This window comes from Rhineura floridana, chromosome 14 (genome assembly GCF_030035675.1).
Source record: "Rhineura floridana isolate rRhiFlo1 chromosome 14, rRhiFlo1.hap2, whole genome shotgun sequence".
Taxonomy (NCBI): domain Eukaryota; kingdom Metazoa; phylum Chordata; class Lepidosauria; order Squamata; family Rhineuridae; genus Rhineura; species Rhineura floridana.
This window is the reverse complement of record NC_084493.1, coordinates 1789218-1803771: the sequence shown is the minus strand read 5'-3', so window position 1 is coordinate 1803771 and position 14554 is coordinate 1789218. Positions and strand designations below refer to the sequence as shown.

At 46.3% G+C, this 14554-nt stretch overlaps 1 protein-coding gene across 3 annotated transcripts in view; it reads left to right on the top strand.

Moving 5' to 3' along the window:
• Positions 1-2243: 2243 nt before the first annotated feature.
• PAQR5 (progestin and adipoQ receptor family member 5) overlaps positions 2244-14554 on the top strand; it is a 35804-nt gene continuing 23493 nt past the window's right edge. The window contains exons 1-2 of one of the 3 annotated variants that reach the window (XM_061595380.1): positions 2244-2850; positions 3821-3972. The gene's annotated coding sequence lies outside the window, so the exon portion shown is untranslated. Of the gene's footprint in view, positions 2851-3666; positions 3973-11337; positions 11623-14554 lie in introns of those variants that run through there. The other 2 variants (XM_061595381.1, XM_061595382.1) reach the window with 2 other exon arrangements.

Below are 14554 nucleotides of genomic sequence, written 5' to 3'. Positions count from 1 at the left end.
AGGGTCACACTGGGAAGCAACTTCCCAAGCACGTTATTTGAGCTCAGTTTGTCACTGGGTAGTGTATTTGGTGCCTGCTTAAAACGTGTTTTGTTTAAGCAAGCCTGCCAAGACAGGTACATTTGACATGTATGTTAACATGTAATAATTTTATTTTATAATGTATATTTTTAAACTGCTGGCTTTATATTTAAAAAATTGTAAGCTAATGATTTTTAATAGCTGATTTTACTGGTATTTTTAATTTATTTTATTTTATGTAAACTCCTTAAACGTTTGGTACAGTTAAGATTTCTCCGTGCTACCACAAAGTCATATTACAAAGTGGTTGGAATGGTTATTTTAAAGGGGGCTTCATTTCCCTGCAAGTATTTGGTAGTCCCATTGAAGTGGTCCTGATAACTGTCTGTGTCTGTGTCAGAATTGCTTAATATGTTTTTTAATAATGTTTTTAGCCCTTTTTTAAAAGTTTTTAAAATGTTTTTAACACTTTGTCTTGATGTATGTTAAGATTTGTTTTTATGATGTTTTAAAGTGTTTTTAGTGCCTTGTTTGCCGCCCTGGGCTCCTGCTGGGAGGAAGGGCGGGATATAAATCAAATAATAAATAAATAATAAATAATAATAACTGAAGTAGAGAAGGATTTGGGGAGTCGGGTTTGCTGAACCCTCCTTTTGACCCACACGCTCTGTCTCTTAACTCAGTGAAGATGGTGACTCATTAAATTTATATCCTGCCTTTTCTCCAAAGGAGCCCAGGACAGCAAACATATTAATACTAATACAATTAAAACTTCTAAAAACAACCGTAACCAAATGAAAGCTAACCGCATCCGATAGAGGAATGAGTCCCAAGGCACTTGGGGGAGTTGCCTACTCTCTGTCCCGGTGGCCTGCTGAGCTTTTGAAAGAGAGCGAGTCCAGTCCCTTGGAGCATTCCCTCTTATTTATTTATTAAATGTATATCCTGCCCTTCTTCCCAGAAGGAGCCCAGGGCAGCAAATAAAAACACAAAAAGCACTTCGAAACATCTTAAAAGACTTTAAAACATATTAAAATAAAATGTCTTTTAAAACATATTAACAAGCAATTCCAACACAGACGCAGACTGGGTTAAGGTCTCCACTTAAAAGGCTTTTTGAAAGAGGAAGGTCTTCAGCAGGCTCCAAAAAGATAACAAGAGATGGCGCCTGCCTAATATTTAAGGGGAGGAAGTTCCACAGGGGAGGTGCCGCCACACTAAAGGTCCATTTCCTATGTTGTGCGGAACAGATCTCCTGATAAGATGGTATCTGCAGGAGGCCCTCACCTGCACAGCACAAGTGATTGATTGGGTATATAAGGGGTAAGATGACCTTTCAGGTATCCTGCTCCCAAGCTGCATAGAGCTTTGTATACCAAAACCAGAACCTTGAACTTGGCCCGGTACCTAATGGGCAGCCCATGATGGCCCTGGCTCTCCTTGCTACAGAACTTTCTATCAAGTGGCTTGCAGATTTCCTTGGGTCCGTGTGAGAACCAAGCACTTACCAGCCCTATCAAGTTACAGCTGGATGTGTCTGGGTTGCTGCATTAGGGTTCCCCAACAATGGAACCTATTGAAGAATCCTTGGCATAGGAGACTTTGCTAGCTGAGATCCCAGAGTGCCCCAGCCAGCTTCAGTGCAGCACAGGCTTTATTTATTTATTTGGTGTTCAAAATTTATATTGTCCCCAGACCGTGAATACGATTAAAGACCCACAGGAGTGCTGCTGGCTTCCAGTTGGCAGAGCTGAGTTCATTTTTGATATTATTTTATTGCATCTTTTAGCTTCACAACATCCCTGATCCAAGAACTTCAGTGAGCTGCTTTTTGTGAGAACAGATTGATAAAACCAGTAATTTTCCAGGCCCTTTGAAGCTGACAAAACCAGTTTGGAAAGTGACCTTTCCTTCCCACTCGCTCTGCTCCGCTCCTTTAAAACAGCTCCACAGACAGACTGAAGCTGAATGTGTGAAATACATCTTTCGATAATAATCATTTAAAATACAGCACCATCAGTGTGCACAAGCAAAACAGACGGGTACATTCCCTCATTTGGCTGCTGGGGGCAAGACACCACCTGTCCCCCCCCCCCCGGTGTGCAATTCCACATACAGGAGTCGACTAGACTGGCAGTTGAATGTTACTTCTACCCTGACGCCAGGGTGGCATTCTCCATGACGCCAGAGGGCAGTAAGCTAGTTTAGGGGGTGCAGGATAGGGTTGTGTGGCACCCACACCTCTGTTGTCCAGTAGAGGGCAATGTTCCTCTCCAGAGTCTGCTGCCTGGGGCAATTGCCTCACTCTGTGTAATGATGGGGTCGGGCCAGAGGAGGGAGTGATGTCATTCCAAAAGAGAGGATGGTTCTGAGGCCGAGAGCGGCAGCTTCCGCTTGGCGGGGAACTGTCCACACGTGATTGTTCTGGCTGACTTTTCTTTTGAAAACTACAAGCATAAACAATATACTTTTTATGTTAAGGCTTGGGGGCCCATCGGAGACAAACTGCTTGAACAGGCTTGCTGAGCCTAAATGTCAGGAGCTGGTAAGACTGCTGCCCTTTTCCAAATGCCAAAGGGGCAGAACTAGCTGAATGAGCAGACCCAGAGGCCAGCCAGCCAAGGGAAAGGCAGCCCTTTGCAGGACACTGGGATGCAACTGTTGCTCAGCCTCTCTGCACATCTATCCCAGTGTGCAAGCGAGCTGGACATGGGCGTGGTCAGCACATCTTGCACCAGCCCAAGCCAGAGCCTACAGCCCGTCTGAAGGCAATCAAGAGGGCTGTGCAGTCAGGAGCTGAAATGCCACCAGCCCTCCAGCTGACATTCGGTAAGTCTAACACAATGTATGAAGAGCCTGCTGGATCAGGCCAGTGGCCCATCTAGGGATCATGAAGGGAAGAGGAAATGGGTGGGCGGGAGATTTCTGGGTGGGTAGGTTTCTTCTGATGTGACAATTTGGCTGAAAGATGAGCCATGTGCTTGGCTTGCTCACCCCTCCTCTTGTGTGAATATTCTGCTCCTCTTTCCCGAAGGCTGCCCTTGCGTGTCCCAGTCAAACCGCCAGGCAAGCGTGTTAATCTGCCCCCTTTGGCTCCATGCTGTTGCCAAGGGACTTCTGCATCGGCAGCTACTGGGCACTTAATCAAGAGATGAGCGGCTTAGAGCAAATTAAATATTAATGCTGGGTATCTGTCTCCCTTGTGCACAAAACCTTGATGTCATGCAAAATACCAAGCAGATGTGCTTGTCCTCCCACTGCTGCGGAACTCTGTGCATTTGTCTCGTTGGCTGTTTGGTTGGAGAGGGTGTGTGTGTGTGCGCCACTCTTAAGGTCCCAGGGCACAATCCACCAATAAGCTCTTCCAACAAGTTCCACTAACATGAAGAGAATCTGCTACAAGGAATGGGGGCAAGATTAAATTCAGTCTACACTTTAATGAGAACCTACCTAATTTGCACTTCCCAAAAAATATGCAAATTGACACACACAGTGATCCTTTGATATTCACACTTCTCTGAATTATGCGATGCAGTTTTCCCACCAAAAGAATGTGTACAAAAATGCCTATATTGGGGCGGGTGGGGGGGGAATGAGCATAAAAAATCTGCTGTAAGTCACCTGGAGTCTGTAGGGTTTGAGGCAACTAACAGATGAAATAAATAACAATGAATACATTAGTGAAAATGACACAACAAAAATGCTTTATTGGGGAAAACTGCATACAGCAATATGTATATCAGGAGAAATGCACACTAAAATGCTGGCAATTTTTTTTTTAAATCACGAACTGATGCAGAAACGACACAAACTAAAGATTAGAAAAATGAGGAATGGAGAGAAACAGAAGCTGACAGAATCATCCATCCCAGGTGGCACTCCTGTGGCTTCTTTCTGCCTGATGTTATTAGGATCTCTTCCTCCCGACCTCAACTATTACTCTCAGCCAAGGTAGGTTTTCTGTATGCCTTTTTTTTAGTTGTGGGGGATGCTCAGCCCTCTGTATTTTCGCTGCAGCATTCCAGGGAAAGGCACCCACAAAATGCAGACCCAGGACGGGCAGGGCAGGCACTGTTTCCACGGCCCCCAGGAACCACCTTGGGCCACTCTTCATTGTCATCATTTCATCATCATGCAGCCTTCCCACAAGAGAGTGTGTCCAAAGCAGTGCACAAGGCAATATCAGGAAGCTCACTGCAAGAAGAAGAAGAAGAATAAACTCATCAGGATATCAAAAGATTTCATAGGGTATGGAGGATAGCAGGACTAACATTTGGAATTTTTGGATTTCGTAATGTCCCAAGCAATGTGGCTCGACGCAAGGGCTGGCCTCCCATTCCTGGCTTCTTGTTGCTATTTGTTCATTTAAACATTTATACCCTGCTTTTTTCTTCCTGACAGCGGCTCACAGTTCAGAGTGCCCAGGGAAAGCAGCCCGACTGATTAAAATCAGTTCTGTACATTAATAACCAAGAGAGGAAGGGGAAACAATTCAGCATAAAAACAGGAAGAGTGAACTTGAAATTCTGCAAAAAAAAGCACTTCAGGGTCCCTTGCTTCAGGGGCGGTCCAGGTGCTGGGGAAGGGGGTGCTGCTGCCTTCAGCAAGCTGCCCCACCCCAGTGCCTGGCCTCTGACTAGTACAAAACAAAATGCCTCTGCAGATACCATCACCCTGGCTAGAAGGACAAGAGGGAGAACTTGGGGAGGGGGAAAGCTATTTAAGGGTCGCTCTGCATCCGGAGTGTTGGCGTGCCTTTTTTTGGAAGCTGAATCGAACTGCTGACTGGGCAGGAGCAGGCCGCCCTTGTCTTAGCAGCTAGCCAACCAGCCCATCATGCAGCAGCTCAAAGCAGAAGGGTAACAGACAGCCGGGTCAACAAAGCAGATGTCTCTAGGCAGCCAGAACAGGCCAGCCTTCTGCCCAAGAGAAGGGGGCTGGTGAGGGGCCACTCTGGAGGATGGAAGGTAACTTGGCACAAGGCACATGTGGGAGGTGGGGCGGTCGGAGCATTGCCACAGACCTCTCTCAGGAGTCCGGTGGAGGGGGTAGGTGAAGCCCAGCCTGGCTCATGAAGACACTAATGCACGTCTGGACAAAAAGCCTCCCTTGCTGCCCTGCCTTGCCCCATGAAATTTCCCTGCTTCGTTGAAGTATACTAACCCTGGACCCTGCAGCCCTGCTTTTCAGATGAGGGAGAAATTACAGGATAAAAGGTGTGCAAAAAAGGCACCCACACTGCTTAGTTGGAGTGTAGAATTTGAACCCATGATCCATCAGCTGGTTTGCAAACAGGGCCGTTGCTAGGTGCTTAGCAAGGTTTGGGGCACACTCTCATGACGTACATTTGCATAAAATTTGCCTCTGTGTGTGTGTGGGGGGATATAGATATATAGATGCAAATTTATTAAATTTCTATACCGCCCGACTAGCATAGCTCTCTGGGCGGTGAACAAGAAAGCAAACAGATATATACAATAAAATCCAATAACATACAATGAAAAATACAAAAAATAAAAAATCTGAAAACAATTACAGCAGGTTTTAAAACTAAATTAAATTAAATTAAAAGCCTTGGAAAATTGAGGCTGACTTGCAAACTGTGGCTCCTGGTGCTTACTCTAGAGCTATGGGGTGCTAAGAGGATTTTCTGGGCCCTCTGCAAATTATCAATGGTGGCGGCTGTGTCTTGTGTGCCCTGCGCTTTGGAACAGTGCCACTCCTGCCTGCTGTCTGTGTGGGGCCCGTGGCAGAAATGCATGTGGTCAGACTCGGAGCTGTTGCGCGCTGCATGGTGCATATGCCCTTCTTGGGTAAAGGAGGTTCCTTTAGATTGTCACCACCCCAGGAAAAAGTAAGGAATGGTCAGTTGCTAACCTTGAGGAGCCAGGCCAGCGTTTAAAGCAGGGGAGGTCAGAAAAGGCCCTGCAGTGGGAAGCAGCCGGTTTCCACTCCAAACTCCCTTTGGCTTCCCACAGAGAAGGCGTGTGCAGTGCAACAGCGCCACCTGGGGGGAGTTTGGCAGTGACTCTGTTCCAATGCTGGGAAGCAAAGAGCTGGAGATGGCGGCGACAGGTGGGCCCAATTCACCAGATAAGGATGTCCTGCGCGCAGATGCCCTCTTGACAATGCTCTGGGAATGTTAATAGAAAGGTGGTATAATTTAATAGAGGATCTCACATTGCAATGGAGGGTCCTGGCAATAGGACGCAGAGGAGATTTGCTAAGCGTAGGAATAGATCCCGGCAGGAAGAAATGCCCCTGGCCGTTACTCTCCATGTGTTCGCCTCCTGACCTCTCTCCCTCCCTCCTCACCCTGAGGGCCAAACTCACCAATTGGAATTCCTCCCAAAGCAAATAGCTTCAGAGAAGGGAAGGGGTGAAGTTTCTGCCTCTCCACCTGCTATGATCTTAATAATTAACACCCTTCCCAAGAAGCTGCAGTTTCCTTTTTATTTTTTTTAAAGTGCATGTTAAATGCAAGGAGGTGTTTATCATTAGGTCTAATTTGGCTCTGATTTATCCATCTCACGTATGGGACAAACCTCACTCTCTGATGGGGCAGGAAAGGAATGGACTCTTTCTTCTGTGTAGAACCAGTGACTTACGTACAGTGGTGTAGTCATCCAAGGTCTCAGGGTGTGTGTGTCTGAGACCCCTTACTTTTTTGGGAGCAAGGTCCCAGCACAGTCCCTATGTCTCCAGCATCTTATGAGCCAATCAGCATGAAAGGGGAGTATGTTAGCCACTGAGAAGAGTCTTCTAATGTGCTTCCTTGACCTTTCCTGCAGATTGGAGCCAATCAGAGTGAAAGGAGGTGAATCAGCCACTTAGAAGACTCTTTTCAGTAGCTAACACTGTCCCTTCTCATGCTTATTGGCTCCTAGGGATGTCTGTTGTTGTGGGAGAAATGAATGAATGAATAAATAAATTTATTTCGGTCCATGACCAGCAAAGTTGTGGGAGAAAGGATTAACAAGGATCTAATTCTCAATCCCGCAGCAAAAGAAAAAAAAATGTGTGTGTGTGTGTGTGGCTGTGACTATCATGAAAGGACTCTGCACTTCTGAATTTGCCACTATGCTACTGCTTAGGTATGGCACCAGAGATGCACCTGTCATACCCCCCACAGTAGTTCAGTGGCATGTGTTGCATGGGATCTGTTCACACATGTTGTCAAGCTGAGTGTAGACTGAGAAATCAATGCAGATCTGTGAACTGGAGTTGCATGCTGCAGCCTCTGCCCTGAAGTTTTAGAACCTACAACTGCAATGGCACAGAGAAGTATTCTGCAATGGGTTTTCTGATACTTTTCCTTGTCTTTTTCAAGCTCCACCCAAAACTGGTGGAGCATTTTAGCCTTCTAAAATGTCAACATCTGAGACCCTCCTCCGGGCAGCCCCTTGGAGGGAGGTTCAGAGAAGGGTGGCAAAAGAAGGCCTTTTTAGTAGTGACTCCCCGCCTATGAAATGTCCTCCCCAGTGAGACCCACCTGGCGGTGACTTGGCCATCTTTTCATCACCAGGTCAAGACATTCCTCTCCTCACAGGCATTTGATGGTATTGTATGGTTGCTTAGAAGTCTTTTTCTAGCAGATTACTCCTGGCCTGCTGGGGTGGTTGTGGTCATGATATTGCTTACATCAGGGTTAGCCAACATGGTGCCATCAGGTGTTGTTGGATTACAACACCATAACTGATCATTGGCTATGCTGTCTGGGGCTGGATTTCATCAATATCTGAAGGGCAGCACTTTGGCAACCCCTGATTTACACTGACACATCTCCGCCTTTTTTTGTATATTTTAATCTGCTGTGAGACACCGTGAATCTTTTTTTAAAAAGAAGCACTAAAGAAATGTAATAAACTAAACATCCTGTGCAGATCTCCTTGTGCTGCCTTGGCTGTTCAGACTGGAGAACATGTTCTGAGCCCACGTATTATGGAGCAGGATTGGTCCGGGCTGGCATTGTCTGGTGCAGCTGAGTCTGGGCTAGTGAGATGCAATGAACTCAGCTGGGGATCATGAGGCTTGGGCTCTGGGTAAATGATTGATTTGGCTTCCCATTTATTGGGCCAAGCAAGTGCAATGGGTGGAAAAGGTTTGAGTTTCTTGGGGGCCTTACAGAGGTCACTCTGGACAGCCGCTCCCAACTCAAAATCACTGAATATGGGTTAGCAGCTCCTTAACTCCCTTGCCTTGAGCATACACAGAGCATTGGGTTGTTGTATTTTAGTACAGTCCAGAATTCCTTATTCTATCCCACCAGGAAAAACATGATTGCAAGATAAGCAGGGCTGTTTGCTAGCCTATATTTCTTTTTGCAGATCACAGAATTTGAATTTTCCTTATGCATAATTTGGAGTTATAATGGGGGGGTATAATAAGCTGCAGCTTGACAGAGGTAGTGCAGTTCCCCCTAAAGGTGCAATCAACCCCCACATGCCTCCAAATTCCCAGCAAGTGTGATTCAATTTGCATAGGTGCAAAGTCATTAACCCCTCTTAAAAGACAGCTCCCCTCCCCCCAGAAGCCAGCTCATATCCCTGTTGAGTGCCAATGTAATGGCATCACATTTGCAAAAGTATCTTATGCTCTTACTTCCAGCTGGAGCGTCTCAATATTACTTGAGGCATTGTGTTTTGATGGCCTGCTGGGTCAGACTTTTGAGTATCCCCCAAACTGAACATGTGAGGGTGCAAAATGTGCATAGGGTGTGCACCTCCATGTCGTGCGGTGTGGTCTGAATTGCCTTCTCCAGATGCCCTGTTTATTGAGCATTCATCCTGATTTGCTTGCTCAAACTTTCCACAGTGGTTAGGTTATGTCTGGTCTTTATTGAGCATTCATTTGGGGAGAGGTTATACAACAGTGAGCATTCGACTTGATTTGCTCGCGTGGTGTTAACGAATCTTTCACGTCTTCAGGGCATGCCCCCGTCACTTTTCTAACTGCAAAAAGTCCTTTTTTTTTTTTAAGTGGATTTGTTGTGCTAAAGTACCAGAGTGCTTTTCATCCATGCTAATTTTGCAAGCCTAAACTTGTGGTCTGTGCCTGAAGCCCTCCTGCAAAATACTGGCACTCTGCAGGCAATCTCAGCATGTTCAGCTGAACACCCTTGAGAGCAGAGCTTAGAAAAGTTACTTTTTTGAAGTACAACTCCCATCAGCCCCAGCCAGCATGGCCACTGGATTGAGCTGATGGGAGTTGTAGCTCAAAAAAGGGACTTTTCCAGGCTCTGCTTGAGAGCCTCCTCCTCGTGATCTATAACCCTGGTAAGGCACAGTCCTGGCTTACGGAGGGGTCAGAGCAGGAACTGGAGACTCACGAGCTCAACAGGCAGCCAGAACGAGAGGCTTAGGCAGTCCCCAACCAGCTCCAAACTGGCCCCCAACTGGGTCTTCTCCCTCCTTGGAGTAGACCTTTCCTCCCTAGTAATGAAAAAGCCTATCTGGCAGCCAAGTGGACACCCCTCCAGTGATTCTGAGCTTCCCATTGGGTCAGCTGCAGCCTTGACTCTGGAGCGCCCCAGGGATGACAGGGGAGAACTGGAGGTCAAGGCAGGACTCAGGGTGGGGCTGGAAGGGTTCTTTGGGGGCAGGTAAGGCACCCCTGACACGGGCTCTTCAGGCTTTCTCCAGGTATTCAGTTGGGGGGAGAGGCTTTTCCTCAGAAGAGATCTCTCTTGTGGGCCAGCTGGGATACTGACAACATTTGGCTGGACATGCCTAGGAACCCCCTTCACCCCTCCCATTGAACAAGCAGAGGGTGGAACAAGCAAGGCATGCACGCACATGCTCTTAGTGGCCTCACCTTTTCAGGACTACCGGCTAAAGGGCTTGTGAGCTGAGTAGTTAGGGCTACACTCTGACCATCAAGTGGAGAACCTGCAGCCGAATTATAAGTCTCTTGGCTACACAAAATATTAACAGACTTGTCACTGTTGCTCATGGAAGACTGTTAAAATGTTTCAGCCTGGTTATTGGTTTCTATGTGTATAATAACTAGATAAGATAAGGTAAGATGTACTGACGTGTGAACTCTGTGTTCTAGTCCCAATGTACTCAGAATGACAACCATCCACACACACAGAATAGGGATGGACTAATCCCTCAGTTTCAGGTTGATTTTTTTCCAAATCTTCAGTTTAGTTCTCAACATTCGTTTCTGATTTGTAAAACAGTCCTCCTGAACATTTGGCAGCACTTCAGTGTGAATTTGCCCTGACATACACATTTTCTTCAAAGTATGTTTGTATGCTCTTTTCTCAACACATACATTTTATGCACACTTTAATCTAGTATATGCATTTTTGTACACATTACTTGGCTCGAGTCCTGCATTGCAAAATTCAGGGAAGTGTGACTTTTGAAGGATGGGTGCGTTTCAGTTCATGAATTGTTTCGGAAAGTGTGAATCAGTTATAATTCACCTTTAAATGAGCATTGAATCAAATTTCTCCCCTGTCCCTACACAAGAGGGAAGTAATAAGCACAGTCAGCGTAGCCCCAAACCTTGCAGTAATAGAAAAATGTGGGGGGGGGGTGGACTCTTAAGAAAGGAGAAAAATCTGAAAAGCACCTGAATTGGGGACTGGCCATTCTCAGTGGCTACAGAATGCTGACTGAGTGTTGGGGGTGGAGGTGAGGAATGGAAAACCAGGTCAGAGCAGGAATCGTATGGAGTATCCTAGGCAGGGACCCCACACACACTGTAATATTTTCGTGCAGGTTCCCCCTATCCATTATTTATTTATTTATTTAAAAGGGGCTGTTCCCACCGTATTTATTAGGGGACTCGCTCCCTTCTGGGAACAGCCCCGAGGGCCAGATGAAGAGATCTTGAGGGCCGCATCCAGCCCCTAGGCCTGAGGCGGACCACCCCTGATGTAAAGGGTTAAGCTGCCACCCTGACCCCACTTACCTGGGAGTCAGCCCCATTCAATTCAGTAGAACTTACTTCTAAGTAGACATGATTTGGGTTGAAGCCCTAGTTTCCCTTGGTGGTGGTGGTGAGTGGGAATCCCTGAAATACTTTTTGGCATTCAAAATACTTTTGGTCCAAACACTTTTTGATTTTAAAAAATAAAATATGTTGCACCCTTTCTGCTTTTCCAGCTGAGCATAATAAGCCTTCACATTTCCCCACTTTTGTGAAGCAAAACCGGCTGGTTTTCAGCTCTGAACTGGAAATACTTGCTTCCAGTTGTTTACCTCCCTGAACGTGTGTCGTCCCTCTGCAACCTTTTGGCTCACTTGGCCCAGGGACTGTTTAACTGAAGGAGCATTTGGGGGGGGGGGAAGACCCAGCACACTTATATAGTCCCTTTAATTGCAAACACAAGAAGAAAAAAGGAGTGGCTTCTGTCATGAAACTCTGGTTTGGCTGATGCTGCCCCACAGGGTTTTGCCACAGTCCACCCCCTCCAGCCTGCAGAGATGGGCCATCTGCTTCCAAGAAAAGCAACCCTCCTTTGGCTAGCTTGAGAGGTGGGACTGACCTTCCTCTCCATCCCACAAGAGCAGCTCTGGAGCTGTAAGCCAGAGAAGGAACAGCAGCTTCTCTCCTCTCCATGCTTTGAACAGAGCTCGGCTGGCAGAGGTAAGGAGCCAGCAGCCCAGGGCTGTTTAATTTCTCAGGTGCACCTGAAAGAATTCAGCCTCCTAACCTCAGTGCATGCTTTTTCCTCCTGATCCCAGGCTTGTGGGGTTTGGTAGGAGTCTACTTAGAGCCCCAGTTACAGCAGTGGGTCTGTGAGAGCTGCAGTGGTGAAGACGGGCACTCTGCAGTTGCCGATTTTCTACATCCTCATCTTCATATGTAGCACTGGTGGCATTGCGGAGGTACTTAAAAGGACCCAGAGCAGCACGGGTCCAGGATGCCACGTTGCACGTCCTGCTGCTGATTCTGGGGAAATTCAGGCGGTAAATAAGAGGCTGGGGTCCGACCAGGGTTGCATGTTGTGGTGTGGCCAGTTTAGAAAAAGGGAGGGAAAGGGCCAGGAGATTTGGGGGGGCAAGGGCAAAACACCAGGGGCTGGCTCTCCCCAGCTATGGTCATGTGTTGCACCTGCTGAAAGTCCTGTTTCAATCCAGGGTTTATCCTAAGCTTTTTTCCGTACCGCGCAAGCAGCTGGTGCACTGTCCTTATTGTCCCATGATATACTCTTGGCAGGGCTTTTATGGTGATAGTACTCACCATTATGGAGTACCTGCAGCTCTTTTGGCGTCCCTATGAATCAGTGACCTCAACAGCATCTGTCGTGAACCACCCTGTTTAGATCTTGTAAGTTCAGGTCTGTGGCTTCCTTTATGGAATCAATCCATCTCTTGTTTGGCCTTCCTCTTTTTCTACTCCTTTCTGTTTTTTCCAGCATTATTGTCTTTTCTAGTGAATTATATCTTCTCATTATGTGTCCAAAGTATGATAACCTCAGTTTCATCATTTTAGCTTCTAGTGATAGTTCTGGTTTAATTTGTTCTAACATCCAATTATTTGTCTTCTTCGCAGTCCATGGCATGCACAAAGCTCTCCTCCGACACCACATTTCCAATGAGTTGATTTTTCTCTTCTCTGCCTTTTTCATTGTCCAACTTTCACATCCATACATCGAGATCGGGAATACCATGGTCTGAGTGGTCCTGACTTTGCTGTTCAGTGATACATCTTTGCATTTGAGGACCTTTTCTGGTTCTCTCACAGCTGCCCTCCCCAGTCCTAGCCTCCTTCTTTTGCTGTCTATGCTAGCCATTTGTGCTGGCACGCACAGTACTTTTATCAGATATGAGTACTGGCTCCTGGGTTTTTTTTTACTGAAAAAGCACAGACTGGAAGTATAAGGTTATGAAGATTTGAAAGGAACCAGTATTTATCTTCATTTTCTATATCTTTTAATATTTTCTTATCTATTTCTTTTTTTAGAAACTACATAGCTCTTTGTCAAACCCCATATGATCAACTGCACAAAAACTTTCACACTCCACAATTTTTTTTGATGCTGCATGGAATGTGTCCAGCTGCATGTTAGAGTAAATCTTGCTTCAGTCCATAGGTGGAAGGCATCTGTCCACTTCTGCATCTCCTCAGTCTCTAAATGGTTTCTGCTCCCCCCCACATTTGTGACCCCACAATTCCTATTGTAACAGGAAGAGCCATAAGGCAGACTAGGGTCAGTTAAAGTCATTCCCACCAGATATCTTTGGACTAACTCCCATCATCCCTGACTGTTGGCCGAGACTGATGGGAGCTGCACTTAGGAACAAGGGACAAATTTGATCCATCTCTCATTTAAAAGTGAACCTACACAATTTGCACTTCCCAAAATGCAATAACGGAACCACAGCCAACCTCTGAAATTTGCACTTTTCCGAATTTTGCAATACAGTTCTCTGGCCAAGTAATGTACAGAAAAATGCATGTACTGGAGCAAGAGGTCCATAAAAATCCATATATTAGTAAAAATAACCTTTAAATTGCATTATGTTGGGGAAATTACTTTGCAAAACCATGTATTTTGGGGGAAATTGCATATATTTATGTGTGTGTGTATTTGGAGAAATTTGCTGGTGAATTTTCATGAGGACTTTTTTTAAAATTGCAAACTGATGTGGAAATGTAGAGAACTCAAGACTGCAAATGGTTGGGTACCCTGTTAAATGCTATATTTGATTGTACCTTCTCTAAACTTGGTCTGGACACATATTTGGACGCCATATATTGATCCCTGTGTGTCAACTAAATGGACGTATTTGGATGTTTAAATGTTTTGTTAATGTGAGCAGACATGGATGTCTTTTTCTTCCTATCTTAATGAAATCACAAGTAGAAAACAAATTAAATAAATATTTAAAATGGGTGTGTGGGGACTGGAAAGAGAGAAGCCGAAATGGACAGATCCGCCCATCCCCAATTGCAGTCCGGGGAGGGTTTCCCCCAGCTGTTGGCAAATGGTTGCCAATGGGGGACCATGTGATCAGGATGTGCCCTTCTACTGGAGGGGGGGGGAAGGCTAGCAGGACTAGGCCGGACTCTGGCCTTTTCCCAGGAGTGATTGGCTTGTAGGATGCTGGAGACATAGGGACCCTGTTGGGACCCTGCTCCTGAAAAAGTAAGGGGTCTAAGACCTCCCCCGAGACCCCCTGCCCCTCTCCCCCCCAAGTCAAATCTGAGATTGCAAGCCCCTTGGGAGCAGAGACCTTTCCTCTCATACTTTGTCAAAGGCCAGGCATGTCGATGGTTCTGTATAAATCATCAAGAAGAAGAGGAGGGTAAACAAAAAAGATTTGTGGCAGGCTGTGGGGTTTAGGAGAGAAAGGAGGTCAACAGCAGATGAGAAGATGCAGGCCAGAGAAGAAGAGACAGGGGGAAAGACAGAGGGCCAATGCCTTCCCCAACCGCTGGTACCCTGTGGATGATTTGGGCTACAATCATCCACGGGGTGCCAGGTGGGGAAGGCTGCATCAAAGTCTCACAAAACACTTGCAGCCTGATGCAAGCCATTTTCCTTGGAAGTCGGGGCAAGTTCACACATGCG